Source organism: Cetorhinus maximus, chromosome 1 (assembly GCF_964194155.1).
Source record: "Cetorhinus maximus chromosome 1, sCetMax3.hap1.1, whole genome shotgun sequence".
NCBI lineage: Eukaryota > Metazoa > Chordata > Chondrichthyes > Lamniformes > Cetorhinidae > Cetorhinus > Cetorhinus maximus.
The window spans coordinates 189,488,051-189,506,347 of NC_135879.1; the positions used below are offsets into that span (position 1 = coordinate 189,488,051).

The 18,297-nt window shown below is 43.7% G+C and overlaps 1 protein-coding gene across 1 annotated transcript in view; it reads right to left on the reverse strand.

Annotated features, from left to right (window-relative positions):
• pdzd2 (PDZ domain containing 2) overlaps nucleotides 1-18,297 on the reverse strand; it is a 631,303-nt gene that overhangs the window by 611,803 nt on the left and 1,203 nt on the right. The window lies entirely within an intron of this gene.

An 18,297-nucleotide genomic window follows, 5' to 3' on the forward strand; every position in this document is an offset into this window, starting at 1 on the left:
GAGGGGTCTAGACAGAGTAGATAGGGAGAAGCTGTTCCCGCTCATAAAAGGATCAAGAACGAGAGGACACAGCTTTAAAGTGATTTGCAAAACAAGCAAATGTGACGTGAGAAAAAACTTTTTCACATAACGAGTAGTTCGGGTCCGGAATGCACTGCCTGGAAGTGTGATGGGGGCAGGTTCAATCAAGGCAATCAAGAGGGCATTAAATGATTATTTGAATAGAAACAATGTTTCCCCGTAGAGGGGCATGGGGAATAGGCTGGGCAATGGCACTAGGTCATAATGCTCATTTGGAGAGTCAGTGCAGACAGGATGGGCCAAACAGCTTCCTTCTGTGTAAAATTCTGTGATTCTGTGAATGCTGGCTAGGCCACAGCTGGAATTTTGTGCACAGTTCTGGTCACCACATTACAGAAAGGATATAATTGCTCTGGAGAGAGTGCAGAGGAGATTTACAAGAATGTTGCCAGGGCTTGAAAATTACAGCTATGAGGAGAGATTGGATAGGCTAGGATTGTTTTCCTTAGAACAGAGGAGGTTAAGGAGTGACCTAACTGAGGTATACAAAATTATTAGGGACCTAGATAGGGTAGACAAGAAAGACTTGTTTCCCCTAACTGAGGGGTCAATTACCAGGGGGCATAGATTTAAGGTGATTGGTAGAAGGACTAAAGGGGACATGAGGAAAACCTTTTTCACCTAGAGGGTGGTTGGCATCTGGAATTCACTGCTTATGTTGGTGGTTGAGGCTGAAATGCCCAACTCATTTAAAAGGTACCTGGATCTGCATCTGAAGTGCTGTAACCTGTAAGGCTATGGACAGGTGCTGTAAAGTGGGATTAAAATGAGTGGCTAGTTCCTTTTTTCTTTTTTTTGGCACGATGAGCTGAATGGCCTCTTTCTGCACCGTAACTTTTCTATGGTTCTATTGTTCATTCCCACTGATAGAATTCCAACTTACCAAGCCATTTCTCATGCACACCCATTGTCCAGGTTTGTTGGCATAAGTGTCAAACTTAAAACTTATAGCTCTCCTGTTTTGTCATGGTTACACCCTTGTAAATCACTCTCAGATACTGTTAAATAGCCAATCTACTACTAGCTTTCCTCTAGGACAGTAACACAATTTTAACTCAAATCAATTCTTTAGGATACATTTTGAAGAGTTGTTATCCATTGTTTTATTTTTAACATTGTTTTTGAATGAATGGTGTATAAACACGGCCGAATCAGATTACTGTCATTTATCTTATTTGCTATTTGTGGAATCTTGATGTGTACAAATTTGTTGCCATGTTTGCCTACAAAATAACAGTGGCTGCACGTCAAAAGTAATGTATTTCTGTGAAGCACCCTGAGAGGTACATTATAAATGTAAATTCTCTCTTTAATCTTTCTACCCTAGTCATTTTAATTAGGAGAATTTATTTTTATTCTCCTTCATTATACTTAGAACCAAACCAATATATGCCAAATGAAATCAGCCAACAATGACACATAGCTAAAACATTCCCATCTATAAAAAATAATCACTTATGCAAGTACTTACTTAAACTTTTTCCACTATACCTTCCTAGTTCCACATTTAAAATGAAAACTGCCTATGTAAATTTATTAAGGAATCTTAGAATGGTTACAGGAGCTGGTTAGCTCAGTTGGCTAGACAGATAGTGTGTGATTCAGAATAATGCCAACAGTGCAGGTTTGATTCCTGTTCCAGCTGTGGTAGACTTGGGACCTGCCTCCTCTCCCTACTCCTGAGAGTGGAAGCAAACCACCATTGACAAAACTGCCCAGAAAAATGCTCAGGATGAATGAAGCCTCAGCAGACAATGAGCCAAGGACCTGCCTTCAGGCAGAGCACACATGAATGCACGAAGAATGGTTACAGTATAGAAGGAGGCTGTTTGGTATTAGGCTACGTTTATATTCCTCCTTCAGTGGAGGCACTACAGATCCTCTAGGAGCAAGTATAGTTACAGATGAATAAATTTACCAAGAAATACACAGAAATTACAATACCGAAACAGTTACTCCATGTTGGCATTTACTCACCAACAAATAGTGCTAATAACATTATCCACCTTATTCTCAAATACCATAAACCCCTTTTCCTTTATTTATATATTCAACCTAATCACCAATGTTGACACAGTTTTTGCCTCAACCACTAGCACAATTTCACATCCTCACAACCTTATGTGAACAGATTTCTCCAGCCCTCTATTTCAAATCTAATATTTAATATTGTATCCATGGCCTTCATATTTGACCATATAACCACTGGAAACAGTCTTTGGATTTACTCAGTCCCATCTTTCATAATTTTAAGCACTGTATCATCACGCAGTCCATGGTTTCAAATGAAAAAGGACCAATTGCATTTTTCAAATCTTTCTTTGTAGTTATATTTCCTCATAACATGATCGTAATGGATCTGCGTTGTAAAGCCTCCTTCCTTTAGCATGACACTGAATACTACACACACATTCTAGCAGAGGTCTAGTTTTGTTTTTTTAAATACAGCCTGGCCAATCCTGAAATTTATTTAAAAATCAACTTGGAATACAATTTTAATGTAAGTTAACCTCTACAAACAGGTGCTGCATTTATCAGGATTCAAATTTACTTCAGGTATGTTGTATGGTTCTATACGTGATTCTTACATTCTACAAGTGGTTTTAGTCTGGAAAACTTTTGATGATTGCAAACAGTTTCTTGTTTCAGCTTCAAAGCATATCTACAACAGGATGTTCCCAGCTGCTATCATGAACCTTTGTCAACTTCAGTTAAACTTCACGCCTGCTTGGTTTAACTGACGAAGATCCAAGATCAGGGAGCGAAACGTCCTGAAGTGTGTACTGTGCGTGCGTGTTCAGTGACACTGAAAGCAAAACAAAACTAAGACAATATCACTCTACGCAATAATTCTGTTGCTTGCATCAAGAACTGTTATTTTTCCTGCTTCCAGGAAGTGTTTCACCACTGCAGAAGTAAAAACTATTAAAGGATAAGGAAAGTGTACTTTCTTCAAAGTACGGCACAAAATGTCTGTCTGTCTGAGTAATAATATATATCTGGAGAAAGAAAATCCTAGAAGGTTGGATTTCCAATCCTATAAGAACCTTCATTCCAGACTCCAGTGATGCCAGAGACCCTGTGAAAACATTTATCCACTCTGACTTAAATTCCACCTCAGAATGCAATACCCCACTATCAATTTTCCATTTCCCAAATCACATATGTTTATAACCTCTCGGGGCAGAATTTTCTGGCTGGCGGTTGGGCGGAGCGGGAGCAAACCCGATTGCCGCCCGCGATCAGGTCCACGCCGCTATTCTGCGCGGGCGGGCCAGTTAAGGCCTGCCGAGCGTGATTCGCAGCTCCCGAGGACAGCGGGAGTGGACGGGCAGCGGTGGGACTGCAATGGCTGCCGGGTCCAATGGCGACCCGGTGGCCTGTTTAAAAAAGCTCCTGCAGCCTTGCAAAGGCTGTGAAACATGGCTACTGGAAGGGCTCCCCAGAGCGCTGCTGGTGAGCAGGCCAGGCAGGGGGGGCCACAGTGCCCCCCGTTGTTCAGATGATTGTCTTGCTGCCCTCCTCGAGGAGGTGGCAGCACCGGGGGAGGTCCTCGTACCCCAGGACAGGAGGAGGAGGCCCCCCCACTTGACCAAATGAGCATGGGAGGAGGTGGCGGAGATTGTGAGCTCCCACGACCTTGTGCAACTCACATGGATCCAGTGGCGCAAGTCCTTCACTGGGTGGGTCAGATATTGCCCATGCTGAGATCACCGTGAGAGAATGGTGAAGAGATGGGTTCTGCACCCGCAGCATATGAACCCACATTACTGTTTTGAGAGCAACCTGGAGGAGCTGCACCAAGGCGCAGTGCTGGAACTCCAGGACATGTCAAAGTCAGGGTGATGAGATGCTGGGAGGGGAGCTTCAAGGTGGCGTGGCACCGATCGATCTGCTGCCCTCTGCACTCTACGTGCTTGCGCCTCCTTGCTATGGGATGTTAGACCGTGTGATGCCAAATGTGATGTAGGCAGCATTTGTCCAAGGGGAGTTGGAGGGGTGCAAACAGGCCTGGCATTTTTGTATGAGTGTTCGGCAGTAGCGGGGTGAGGAGGCACTGGAGCCCTGATATGTCCCACTCTGGTTGGGGTAGGCTGTCTGCGAAGAGAATCCAGGTACAAGCAGCACCAATCAATGCTCTTCTCTCTTTTTCAGGAGAAGAATGCACATAATGCCGCCGAGCGGGTGAGGACTGGCGGAGGGCCAGCGAAGGTGGCGATGCTTAGCTGGGTCGAACAGGAGGCCCTAGATCTGGAGAGGCATCATGCACCCAGGTCCACCGGTGTCGGCGAGGCTGGGGTGCCATGGGCAGGTGTGTTTGCCCAGCACTGAGGTCACCATTGTTCTCCCGACAGCCATGACAGTGCTGAATGTTCAGTGATTGAAGTTTGCAACATGGCTTGACCATTGCTTATGGAAGGATGAGCACATAATGATTCGGGGGACAGGGATGCACACTGACATTGTCTCCACGTTAACTAATCAAATGTCCTTGTTCTTCCTTTCAGCATCAGCAGAGCAGGGCCAGGCAGAGGGACAGCAGGGGCCCCCTCTCACACCTGAGGGCCCTGAAGACTCAGTCTCACTAGCATTACACCATCTCTGCCAGTCAGGCACCAGGGCAGATACTAGCACCTCAGTGGGAATTAGATCATCAGCTAATCGGAGCATCTGGGGGAGATACACTTGGCTCTGCTTGGCTTGGTGTTCATGGTGAAGGAGTCTACGCAGACCATCCCCGATGCAATGTGCCACATGTCCAAGCGCCATGCGTCCTCCATGGAGAGAGTGACGACTCTCGTGGAGAGGCTCCTCCAGGAGACCAATCAGGGCTTCCTGGGGATGCACTCGGTCCAGCAAGCCTTCACGTCGGCATTGACCTCAGCTGGTCAGTGCCAGTGTGGGAGATGGTCTGGGCACCAGGTTTCCCAGCTCGGTGCCCATCCATCTACGGTGAGCAAGGAGGTCCGAACCGACCTCACGTCGGTGCAGCAGCTGCCTGTCATCTCTGCGGACTCCTCTCAGGGCACTCCGGATGAGGGCGGCAGCTCCTCCGCCCCTCTGCCAGTGACCGTTGCATCCGTTGAGGCTGCGACGACTGGGAAGATGCCAGCTGTGGAACTGGCAGCTCCCTCCCAGGCGGGGCCAGCACAGGCTCTATGGGCCAGAGGACGGCCGCCAAGGTCATCGAGGCCAACAGGACAGCAGAGTGAGCAGGCTGTCTCAGATGCCACTCACAGTGAGGGGGCAGCACCAAGACTTGGCACCTGAAAGCAGAAACAAAAGGCACCTTAGGCACATCACGGGTTTGTAACTGGTGCTTTTGTGTTGGCTTGCAATGAGGTATTTATGAGTTGGTGTGATGTTAAACACCTTTGTCATTTTGTTCTCTTAAGTTTCTTTTGTTATACCATTAATTTCAGACATGTCACCATGGCTGACGGTGTCTCTTTTCTTCTGCAGATGGATGTTTACCAATAATATTATGAGTGATTTGTGGGACATTCAGTTTTATTGGCAAGGCCCTTAGTTAATGTTCCTATCCAGGCAGATTTAGCACTCAGGCGTCGAGCCTGGAGCCTGCAGCCCAGGCTTGTCCTGGAGGTCCATATGTGGTGGGTTAGCTGAAGGTTCGTTGGATTAAAGCCTCCCGGGTGTCCCTGCCTCCATGGAGTATGCCCAGGTCAGCGTCTACCCCTTCAGCATTTCCCTGTACCTGCTCATCCTCGGACTCACTGCTGGACTCATCATGTGCAGCCGCAGCTACTCCATCTACATTTTCTTCGTCCACAGCGTCCCCCCTTTCCAGTGCAAGATTGTGGAGGGAGCAGCATGCAACCACTATCAGCAACACACGATCTGGGGAGTACTGGAGTGCACCCTGAGCAGTCCAGGCATTGGAAGCGCATCTTGAGAAGACCGATGGCTCTCTCCACCACAGCCTTTGTGGAGCCGTGGCTCCTATTATACCACTGCTCAGCTTCTGTTCTTGGGTGGCAGAGAGGCGTCATTAGCCACCTTCTGAAGGGATAACCCTTGTCATCCAGCAGCCATCCATCCAGCCGGGCTGGAGCACTGAAGAGCCCCAGCACCAGGGAGTGTCTGAGGACATAGGCGTCATGGAAGCTGCCTGGGTACCTTGCACAAATTTGTGAAATCAGCAGCCTATGATCACACACTATCTGCACGTTCATGGAGTGGAAGCCCTTCCTGTTGACGAAGGCACCAGGCTCACCTACTGGCGCCTTGATGGCCACATGTGTGCAGTCTATAGCACCCTGGAAGCGGAGGAAGCCAGCAATCGCCATGAAGCCTCTGGCTCACTTTGTGTGCCTTGCCTGGTCCCAACGGTAGTGGTTGAAGGTCAATGCAAGCCTGAACAGAACGTCTGTAACCTGCTTGAAACAAGTGTGGACAGCTGATTGGGAGACACCGCAAAGATCACCCACCAAGCCCTGGAAAGAGCCAGAGACATAGAAGTTGAGGGCAACTGTGGCCTTTAGAGCCACTGGCATGGGGCGTCCACCCACACAGCTGGCGGAGATCTCAGGCCCAATCATCTGACAGATATAGTTGACTGTCTCCCTTGAGAGACGGAGCCTCCTTTGGCACTGCACTGCAGGCATATTGAGGTAGCTGCTTCGCTGCCGGTATACCCTGGCTGCAGGATAGTGGCATCTTCTGTGGCCCCTTCTGCTTTGGACTATCTCTTGGCCCTGTGCCCCTTGTGCCTGCGCCTCTCCTCCCAAAGGTGGCTCCCCTGGAGGCTAAATGTGCACTCCTGGCCTCCTCCCCCTTCTAGCCCTCCCTTCCTCCTCAGAGGAGCTACCCCCCATGGAGAGTTCAACTCCCATTCCCAGGCTAAGGGAAGGCTTCCTGAAACCTGCAGGCCCAAAAACGATTCTTCACCGCAGAGTGCTGACCTGAAGTTTGTGAGTCCAGTCCAAGCAACTGGTATGCGTTTTGAAGTATTGCAGTTCACACAGGCAAGTATCAGTTACTTTGCAAATTAAATATTTGACAGTGCACACTCGTAACCCCACTGAGCCCTCTTATCCTGCCCGTGGATGAGGTTTATACAAAAGTCTCCTACCCTCCTGCCCGTTGTGCCCGTGCGCCAACCTGAGGATTGCATGGGCATCGAAAAATCGCTGTCAATTGACGCCTCAAGGGCCTTAATTAATGGAAGGCGCGCATCAGAGATCATTGTGCGTCTGCCCACCGAAATATCGTGATGGCGCACAGTGACGTCAGGACGCTCGTCCGAAGTCACCACGTCAGCGTGCGGGTCCCACCTCAGCACGCCAACGAGAAAATTCTGCCCTCAGAGTTTGACAATTCGTGCAAAATGGTGGGCAATTTAGTACTGTCTATTCATGGCCATTAGAAACTGTGCTAAGGCTGTTGAGAAATGTTTCAGCTAGGACCCTGCCTGACAGTAGCCTTTAATCTTATCATGTAGGCTGGAACAAATCCAGGGGTGCCAGACTGAAATGATAGTTTGCTAATCCATTTGGCCATTGAAACGCCATTAAAATAACTGCCTCAACAGGGTTTAGTTTATTAAAACAAAGAATCTTTTTGGCTAGTTTAAGACAAGCTAACTAAAGAATAATATAGACTGATGTCCTATTAAATTTTCATGAGAAAAGTTGCCACTGTCACAAAAAAATTAAACACCTTATCGGAAGATGAGCCACACATGGAGAATGATGACAAGCCACTGTATATGTGATGCTAGCAGAAGAACAGAAATGAAGCAGTATAACATCAGACAGTGAAAAAAAACCCAAATTCTGTAAATCTGAAATAAACGAATCAGCCAGTAGATCTGTGCCTCAAAGAAAATATCATCTCATTCTCTGGATGTCACCTGAGCTGTTAGCCTGATTTCTTTTAGCTGCTGATTAACCTTCGGTGCATTTTCAGTTTTTTTTCTTTTTATAACAGGAAGTCAACTACTATGTGCTATACAAGAAACTTACATTTATGTAGCACCTCTGCAACCTCCAGATGTGCCAAAGCAAATTATAGACAATTAAATACTTCTGAAGTGTAGTCACTGCTGTAATGTAAGAAATGCAGTAGCCAATTTGCATGTAGCAAAGTTCCATAACATCAAATGTGATAATCCATTTAGTGATTTTGGTTAAAGGATAAATACTGGCCGGAACAAAGGGAACAACTCGCTTACTCTTCTTCAAATAGAGCCATGGGATCTTTTATGTACCCAAAAGGCCAGACGGGGTTTCGGTTTAACACCCTGTTCAAAAGAAGCCTTCAACAGTACAGCATTCCCCCAGTTCTGCAAGCTTCATCTTTGTAAATTATGGCATCTCGAATATAATCTCTAGGCTGTCTACCCCCACTAACATTGTGATATGCATCAATTCATGGGTTAACATTCTAGTGAAAAGTGAAAATAGAAAAGCTAGCTAATCACTCATGGGATAGTGATTCCCAACTTGATTTGAGTTAGTTAGCTAACGCGTTGTTTAAGTAGGCAACCACTAAGTAACCTGTTAATGAACAATTTTACTGCTAAGCAGTCCACAAAAGTCTAACCGACAAGTATGACCTTTGTCTTTGTTCGGGAACATTTTGTGAGATGTCTGTCTCAAGCCCTTTTAGACTCTACAACTTGTGCAAAACAGGTCCTATGTTAATGTTCTTCTATCTATTCACCTTTGGATCTGCACTGGAGGCTGTAAACTAAGGAATTACTTGACCCTGTTTATCGAGTTCAAACGGCACCAAAGCATCCATTTAACTCAAGCAATCAACAGACTAGCTCCACATTGCTACAAAATTTGATATCCAACTTGCCTCAGCACAAAAAAAGCACTTAAACAAATCATTCATACAATCCAAAATAAAATTAGAGGGCAAGTTGTTTGGGAGGGGGGGAGAGTCCTCCATCACTTTCAGCATGATGATATCACATGCAAATGATCCAATAATACAATTTAAATCATGTTTGCAAACAAATGAAAATATATCTACAAAACACCTTTCCATGAAAAATCTACCTTTAAGGTCACAATTGACACTCCCTCTTTACATCCCCATATAACAACATATCCCTGGTTTCAAGGCCTTGGTCACTCTACCATAGCAGCTAAGAAGTGTGTAACCACATTGCAAATTGACACTATCTTTTTCAAGCGGTGCATCCCATGGGTCTGACTGGAAATTCATTGTGGAGAATCCCATCAAGGAAACCTGTTACTACCTTTCTGGCACAAAACACTAATGTGTCAAGCCACACAAACATAAACCAATTCAAATCACAGATCAGAAATGATTGTTACGATCCTCGTAGAGACCCATTGGTTCTAAAAAAAAAATTTGAACTTCCAGTTAATAGCTGAACAGATGACACAACAAGATTTTACATTTTAAGACATTTCCTGTAACTAACTGACTATAAGCGCCATTGACTAAACACTTTTGTTGTAGGTAGCTTACACTTTAAAATACAGAACACAACTTTTATCACAACCGAGTAAAAAACACCATCAGGTAAACGTTACACTGTACTTTAAGTAGACATCCATTTCTCCCAGAACCAGTCCAAGGTGATTCTTAGCTTCTGAGGTTTCTTTCCCTTTCTCAGCCTGGGAACTTTTAATCTCAGGACTGTCTTTCACAGTGAAGGTTTTTTTCCCCCTGGAGATTCTTTAGCGCAAGGTAGATGAATCTTCCGGTCTCATTTTAACTCCTCACAAATTTGGTCTTTCCAATGCAAGAGTGAGCTCTCGCCCACATTCCTTCATGATGAATCACAGTATCTTACCTATAGCTACTCTTCCTCCCCTGGAACCTGGCAGACTAACCTTGTCTGAGAATCTTCAGGGATATTTTTGAAGTTTTGCCTCTCAAAACCCATCTCCAGGGCAATACATCTCACATAGAGCTTGTATCCAATTAGAAATGCTAATTAGCTATCATTGAGCCCCCAACTCTCTTTTATCTTGGAACTAAATGGACAGTTTAAAGCACAACTGTTTAGAACCAGACATTCTCAAACTTTTCTGGGACTTTGGAGACTCTCAGTGTATCCATTGTTAGCACACAGGCCACTGCCACTGTCTTCAAGTGTAAACACCTTACAACTTCTTCCCAGTAAAACAATCTGGGCCCCCTTTGATCCCTAACATTCAAACAACGCATGCTGCTGTCAGGCAGACTTCAGAACAAGTCACATGACCCCCTTCATTTTAACTTAAAGACATTGGTCCAAAATGTAATCTTATAAATCTCATAATTGTGACACCTCCACCCCAAAGAATGAAAAGTTATCACCACAGTAATGAGGTTTCATAAACATTTTCCAAAATATAACAACTTTCAACATTTTATACTCTTTAGCAACTAACTTACTACATACAACTAATATTCATCCCCCATGCTGTCACATTTTCCATTGAACAGTCCATCTTGGCATTATTCCGAAGCCTGTATCAACCAAATGCATATAACAGTTAGGAGTCCCAGTCTACTTTAAATAGGGACAGAAAATGCTGGAAAAACTCAGCCGGTCTGACAGCATCTGTGGAGAGAGAAACAGAGTTAACGTTTCAAGTCCACATGACTCTTCTTCAGCATCCGCAGTATTTTGTCTTTATCTACTTTAAATAGACTTTTAAGATAGAATTTTCACTTCGGTGGGCGGGCGCACACCCAACCCACTCGAGCGCGAAATGACATGCTTTGACATCGGGCAAGCGTCCTTACATCAACGCATAGTCGCACGATAGTTTGGTTGGTGGGTGCGCATGGGAACCCACTGACAATTAAAAGGCCTGTTAAGGCCATTAAAGTATCAATTACGTTAACTTTTTCACTGCCTATCCAACCTTACGGTTGGTGGGCAGGCGAAAAGGCCAAGCAGCCCTTGCATGTTTTTGGAAACCTCATCCATGGGTGAGGTTTCCAACATCAAATAAAAATAAAATAAATTTTTTTAAATTTCACTTATAACATGTCCCTAAAAATGTGACACAGTCACATGAAGGGGCATGTTTCATAACATTTTTCTAATCTTAATTTTTTTGAAAACTCTGCATCTCCCTGAGGCAGCTCTGTGCCTCAGGGAGATTCTCAAGCACGCACTCGCACGCATGCGAAATATTTGCGCTCAACACCTTCCCCTGCACAGGCAGCGCTGCCGCTCGCATTTCATGCTGGGCGGGCCTTAATTGGCCCACCAGTATGAAATCACCTTCCAGCCTCGATTGCAGGCGGTGGTCAGCTTCCTGACCGCCACTGTCTACCCCCGCCAAGCCCGCCCGCCGAGGCCAAAATTCTGCCCTTAAAGTTATTTAGTCAACTTTAAAGGGAGTTAGTATTTTTGCTAGTGACTTCACCTTCCAAGATGCATCATAGTAAATCTCCTTTTTCATGATGATTAAAATTCATAGGGAGATGGTAGTGTAGTGGTAATGTCACTGAACTTGTAATCCAGCGGCCCAGGCTAATGCTCTGGGGACATGGGTTGAAATCTCACCATGGTAGCTGGTGGAATTTAAATCCAGTTAATAAAATCTGGAATATAAAGCTAGTCTCTGTAATTGTGACCATGAAACTATCACTGATTATCATAAAAACTCATCTGGTTCACTAATGGCCTTTAGGGAAGGAAATCTGCCATCCCTATCTGGTCTGGCCTACATGTGACTCCAGATACACAGCAATGTGGTTGACTCTTAACTGCCCTTTGAAATGGCCTAGCAAGTCATTCAGTTCAAGGGCAATTTAGGAATGGGTTGGCCTTGCCAGTGATGTCCATATCCCGTGAAAAGAATTTTCAATAAAGTTCACATACTTGGTTAAAAGATGGCACAATTGATTCAGTCTAGGAAACTTTACCAAGACTGTTACTTGCAGACAGTCCTTGTCGTTTTCAAATTCCATTAGGTGTAACCTGTACAGAGGCAAAATCCTCTGTCAAAATTCCTCTTCGCATATAGTTTTCGTATGTCCTGTTGTTTTTCTTTAGAATTAATCAGTGAACTACTGTAAGATGTATAATTTTTTGGGCATATGGCTGCAGCATTAAACTCCAATGGAACAGTTTGAGATTTTTAATCCAGAATTTCTCAAAAAGCACCAATGGGTTATGGTCAGTATAAACAAATAATTTCTTTTAGTTACATATACCTCAAACTGTTGAAGAGTCAATACAAGGCACAAAGCTTCTTCCTCAATTGATGAGTACTTCTCTTGGTACTTCAGATTTCTAGAGAAGTAACTGACCAGTCGTTCTATACCAGTATCATCTTGGTGCAGTACTGCTCCTCCCCGTGTCACTGGCATCAATAGGCACTTTGAATGGCCTAGTAAAATTTAGGGCAGCCAAAATGGGTTCATTTACTAAGATGGCCTTTAACATTTCAAAGACTGTTTTCACTTTTCAGTGATTTTCACATTTTTCCTAAACAGATTTGTCAATAAAGTGACTACTGTACTGAGGTTAGGGACAAACTTTGGGTAGAACCCACACATCCCAAGGAATCATAGTATTTCCTTTCTCATTTTGAGGACAGGAAAGTCTATTATTGTCTGTATTTCAGCTTCTCTAAGCAACATTCAACCTTGACCTACAATATGCCACAAATAAGTAACTTTGGCCTTGGCAAACTCACTTTTTGTCATGTTTATCACTACATCTGCCTTTTTTAGTCTGTCAAACAGAGCTCTCAAATGTTCTTCCCTAGCATCACTGTATAGCAATAGGTCATTAGTACACAAAACACAATCCAGAAATCACTTGGTTAGTTAACCTCTGAAAGGTAGTCGGTGCATTCTTCATAACAAATGGCATGACTTTACATTGAAACAGTCCATCTGAGGTTATGAAAGTGGAAATTTCCCTGGTCTGATCTGTCAGAGGAACTTGCCAATAACCTTTGAGCAAATCAGTCTTGTTCACAACGACTGAGCTCCCAACACTATCAATATAATCCTCAAATCGTGGGATTGGATAGAACTGGTCTTAATAACAGCATTAACTGTTCGACATAGCACTGCACAACCTTGCGATCGTTCAGGTTTTGGTGCCAGTATACTGGAGAACTCCAGCTACTTTGACTTGGTTCAATGATATCACTGTTCTAAGGTTTCCTTTCTGGCCTGGGCCAATTTACCGAGATTGAGTCTATAAAGGTTCTGTTTAATGGGTATAGTGTGCCCTATGTTAACCTCATGAATAGCCAGAAAAGTCCAATCTGGTCTATCTATGCACACAGACTAAAACTCTTCAACTATGTCTTCCTTATGTTTCTCGGGAAGATGGTGTAGTACCTTATCTAAACTCTTCATCAACTCTGCATTAGCTAATTTTATCACAGGAGGTTCAAATTGAGAGTTCTCAGTCTCCAACTCATCATCCAAATTGTCAGGTGTATCCCTATCATCATCTCCCTCCCTTATCGTTTGGAATACATTCAATAGTTTGGGTTTGACAGGGTAAATGGAGCTTGACAGGGATAGATGCGAGAGGATGTTTTCCTTCATGGGGGAATCTAGAACTAAGGGTCACAGTTTCAAAATAAGGGATTTCCCATTTAAGATGGAGATGGGGAAGAAATTTCTTCTCTCAGATAGTCGTTAGTGTTTGGAATTCTCTTCCCCAGTGAGCAATGGAGGCAGGGTCATTGACTATATTCAAGGCAGTTCGACAGATTTTTGATTGACAAGGGAGCCAAGGGTTTTGGGGTTAGGCAGGAAGGGAGTTAAGTCCACATCAGATCAGCCATGATCTTATAAGGACAGAGCAGGCTCGAAAGGCTGAATGGCCTGTTCCATGGTCTTATGCTCCTGGTAATAGTATCTTCTTAATATATTTACATGACACACCCAATGATTTTTTGTGATGACCTTTGACCCAGTAAGGAAAATTTGCAATTTCTTCAATTTAATTGTTTTTAAGAATGTTTGAAAAGGACTTAAGAGTTTCGATCAATTCTAATTTTCTTAGATAATAAGAAATAATTGTCCACATGACCTGGCGACCATTGAGCAGGAAGCAGTACCAACAGGAAGGAAGTCAAGAAAAAAGCAGTGTGGCTGTCAAACACAAAGGAGAGCTGCAGACAAAAAGGAGAGCTACAATCAGAGGGGCTGGATGGTGATAGCAATCATTGCACAGATGTAGATACAAAGAGAAAGCAAACAGAAACAGAAAGAGGAACGCAGAATTCTTGTGCGAAGATGAAACAAACCATTCTCAGAAACAGGTCCGTTTTTCTGTTTGGCAGAAAAGGAGATAAGAGCTCTTGGAGGCATTGTGAGCTGGCCAAAAAGGTTGAAAACCTGGAAAGCTGTGTGAATAACCCAGGGATGCTAAAAAGCTAGGCGTTTTCCCAAACCATGAACCAGGGTAGTATTGGTTGATCAGTTGAAAGGGAACTCTGGAAAGCTGCAAAATCAAGATTGCCGTGTCCCAAGGGTGAGAGTGTTCATAGAAGTGTGCCTTGCTGAGGATAATTATACAGTGAAACTGAAAGGTGAAAGCTGTTGTCGGATAGGACTCCTGACCTACCCTGTGAGAATAAAGAACAGCATATTGTGTAGCTACGTAGTGCCACACAATATGCAGGGAGCAGTGCAAATATTTATGGCTGTGTAAGAAGTATCTTTGTTGTAAGAACTATTTAAAATGAAATTTACCTTTTTATTTGAAGTATCATTTTCCTGTTAATTCATGAGTAAAAGCTTCAAAAACTGCCAACATGCCATTTGCCTTTCTAATTGTTTGCTATACCTGCATGCTTTCTGCATTCCTTGTATGATCACATCTTAGTCCCTCTGAACATCAACATTTACAAGTTTCACACCTTTTAAAAATATTCTGCTTTTCTATCTGCTTTTCTTCAGATATCTAAACTTTTGTCTATAAGCTTCTGGAACTGAACTCATATATGTTAAGCATATCAGTCTTAAATGCATCATAGTCTGCAGACTGTTCATCCAAAGGGTTGAATAAACCTCCAATGCTTTTTCTACTAAACATTTCAGGCAGGATTTTTCACATGCCGGGGTTTTCTACCTCACCTGCCAAAGAGTCAGTGGGGAATGCATCCCCACCAATCACAGCAGCCCCACAGCCATTTACCACTCCGAGCCCCTCACTTGGAAGAAGTCCTGATTCAGAGAGCTGCTGGCAGCTTTGTAGTCCAACAGCACCAGTGGCAGCAGTGGCCAAGACTGGGACTACAAGCAGTCTGCTGATTCTCAGTCCTGGAATCCAAGAGCAGGTAAGTACTGGGATGTCAGAGGGGAGGGGCGGTGATGCCTGGGGGCTTTAGCAGAGAGGGGTGATGTTCTTGATGGAGAGGCCAAGGGGACGTAGGAGTGGAAGGGCGGGAGGGGGGGGAAGATGGAGCACCAGTGGGATGCAGACCTTGGCAGGTGGGGGGTGGTGGGGAGCCCGATGTGGAAAGGGGTCCCTTAAGGGAGTCAATACCCTTCCTGCCCAAGGTCCGTGCAGACCTTCTGCCAGGTTTCTCCCCTGATTCTTTGAAACTCTTTTTTCCTATTGCTGTCCTCACTTTCTAATTTTTCTCTTTGGAACTTATGTTTAAGTTTGTGCATTAACCTTTCCTTTTCCTCTCTCTTGAGTTCAAGCTTTTTCATTTCTTTCTTAAATTAAATTTTTTGCTTTTCTGACTCCAATTCCAGTTTTTTTTTTGTAACTGAATCCTGGTCAACTCAACCTGTGTTTATATTGAGTACCTTTTTCTTGCTCAAGGTTCAACTGTTGAGCCAACAGCTGCAAGGACAGGGCTTGCCATAGGGGGCATGAGGGGATATAGGGGGTAGTGGAAGGGCAGAGCTGGGCATAGGAGGCATGGAGGGGATAGGGGCTGGGCGGAAGGGCAGAGTGGGCATAGGGGGCATCAGGGGACGAGGTGGCATGGATGGGGCATGGGGAATGTTGGGGGTGAAGGAGATGTGAGGAGTGAGATCTTGAGGGCCTTTGTGTTTTTTTGTTCACTGGGACAGAGTCTCACAGCACCGAGGCGGGCCTTTTAAACAGCTCGAATCCACACCAAGTAGCCCCTATGGCTGCCTCTGCACTTCTCCCTGGCACAACTCCAGCTCACACCCAGCTCCCAGCAATGAAGATCCCGCCTTTGCGGGCACTTTCTCCCGAGGTGGGCGGGTTGCCCACGATGACAAGAACATTATTTCTGTAACGTTAGCTGAATAAACCAAGAATACCAGAGCCCCACAGATCTGGTATCATCCTTGTAAATCTTTTTTGCACTTACTCCTGTGCCTCTATTTGTTTTTGTAATATAGCAACAGGAACTGTACAATGTCAAGTAAAATCATTTATATAATGTTATACTCTCGAGATTAGTGTCCAAAAATTAGAGCCTGCCCTTTCAGGAGTGAAATTAGAAAACTCTTCTACACAAAATGGTGGTAGAAGTTTGGAACTATTTTCCGCAAATGGCAAATGACGCAAGGTCCATTGTTAATTTTAAATATGAGAATGTTAGATTTGTGAACCAGATAAGCTTGCTTGAAGTGATATATTTTTCCAGAGAAGATCTTCTAATAAAGAATACCACAGTGTGACTTTTGAAAGATTTTGGCTTTTGAATGAAGTTGCAAGAGATGATGTTTTAACAAACTTGACTTAAATGGAACATTTATCAGGAACAGATATAATTTGGATCTTGAAATGAAATTCATTAAGATTTAACATGATTTTGTCACCGAAAATCACCAGGAACAGTTTTGGAAAGGGATCACTTGAATTTGAGTAGGAAGCCCGCAAATCCAAGTCCCGGTAATTTCAATCAACAGCTGCAAACAATTTTCTAAAAATCAGATGCTACCAATACTGCCAACTGAGAATACAAACACAGACTCACTAGTTAGTCTAAGTCTCAGGTGTCCCTCCAACTTCATGCACAAGACTGACAGCTGTCTTAATTAGAACTAGACCGTCTGGTTTTTGAGTCCAGATGTTTTTTAGCTGGACACAAGAAGTCTTTTTTTTTAAATAAAAACACTGAAGTCCATTTTCTACTCACTTTTATCTTTTGGGGTTTTGCAAATGTTTAAGGATCTTAGGGAATTTTTGTCACAAGCACACGCCAGAACTCAAGCCACATCACCCATACCCCCCGCTCTGCCTCATTCAGGCCCCACCTAGTTTTCTACTTAATAAAAACTTCTAAACATTTGTTCATAAAATTATTATAAATTATTCATAATAGCATCGAATGTGAAATATAATCCCTCACATTCATTCCTAACTATCATACCTTCCTCTCAATGGGGCAATAGCTCTAACTGATGAGTGACATTCTTACAATGACAGTAAATCTGGACAACAAAAGCTGATTGTCTCTTCTTTATTGCCTGAGAAAAATTACTAACTTTACAATTAGGGCCTGGTAGTACACAAGAACTTAATAAGCTTACTTGTTACCCATCCCTGGCAAAGAAGCACAAGCACTTAGAAATCTGGCAACTGCTGTAGGCCTCCAAAAGTCAGAAAACTAACCAGTTTGAAAATATTGTGCAAACCAACTATAAAATCTTTTTTAAAAGAAATCTGCCGACCTCTGGCTTTGGTCAGAGATATCCACCTGCCATGCAGCAGGTGTTTTAGTGTCCTCCATAAGTGCGGTGCAAGCAAAGGCCCAGAAGGGGGTCACATGCCTGCAACTCTTGGTTGCAATTGCTTTGTATAGGGTAGGGTCTAAAAAAAAGACTTGCATTTATAATATGCCCTTCACGACCTCAGGACATTGCAAAATGCCTTACAGTACATTTGAAGTGTAGTCACTGTTCTAATATGGGAAAAAAGGAGAAAAGAGTGAAAAAATAGTAGAGGGAGAATAAATTAAATTAGTTTTGCAGACGAGGTTTAGGAAATAATAAGGATTAAATTAATTTATGTGTAGAAAATTGTATAGCTACAATTGATACATGCATCCTTACAGAAGCACCCATAATGTTAACAGGCTGGAGGCTTCAAAAGTCTTTATGTGGGCTGTTACTTTCAGGAAGAGCCTCCACTGGTTTTGTGAGTACATAGCTGCATCATTTACCATTGCAGAGATTTAAAATTTCCCCAGTTAGCTCAGCTCAGTAGGAGACAGATTTCTGTTATTTCATATTCTTTGGCTACCAATGCAAAAAGCTGCATTGAACTCCTACCATCATGCAAATTTTGGAACTGTTTCTCTC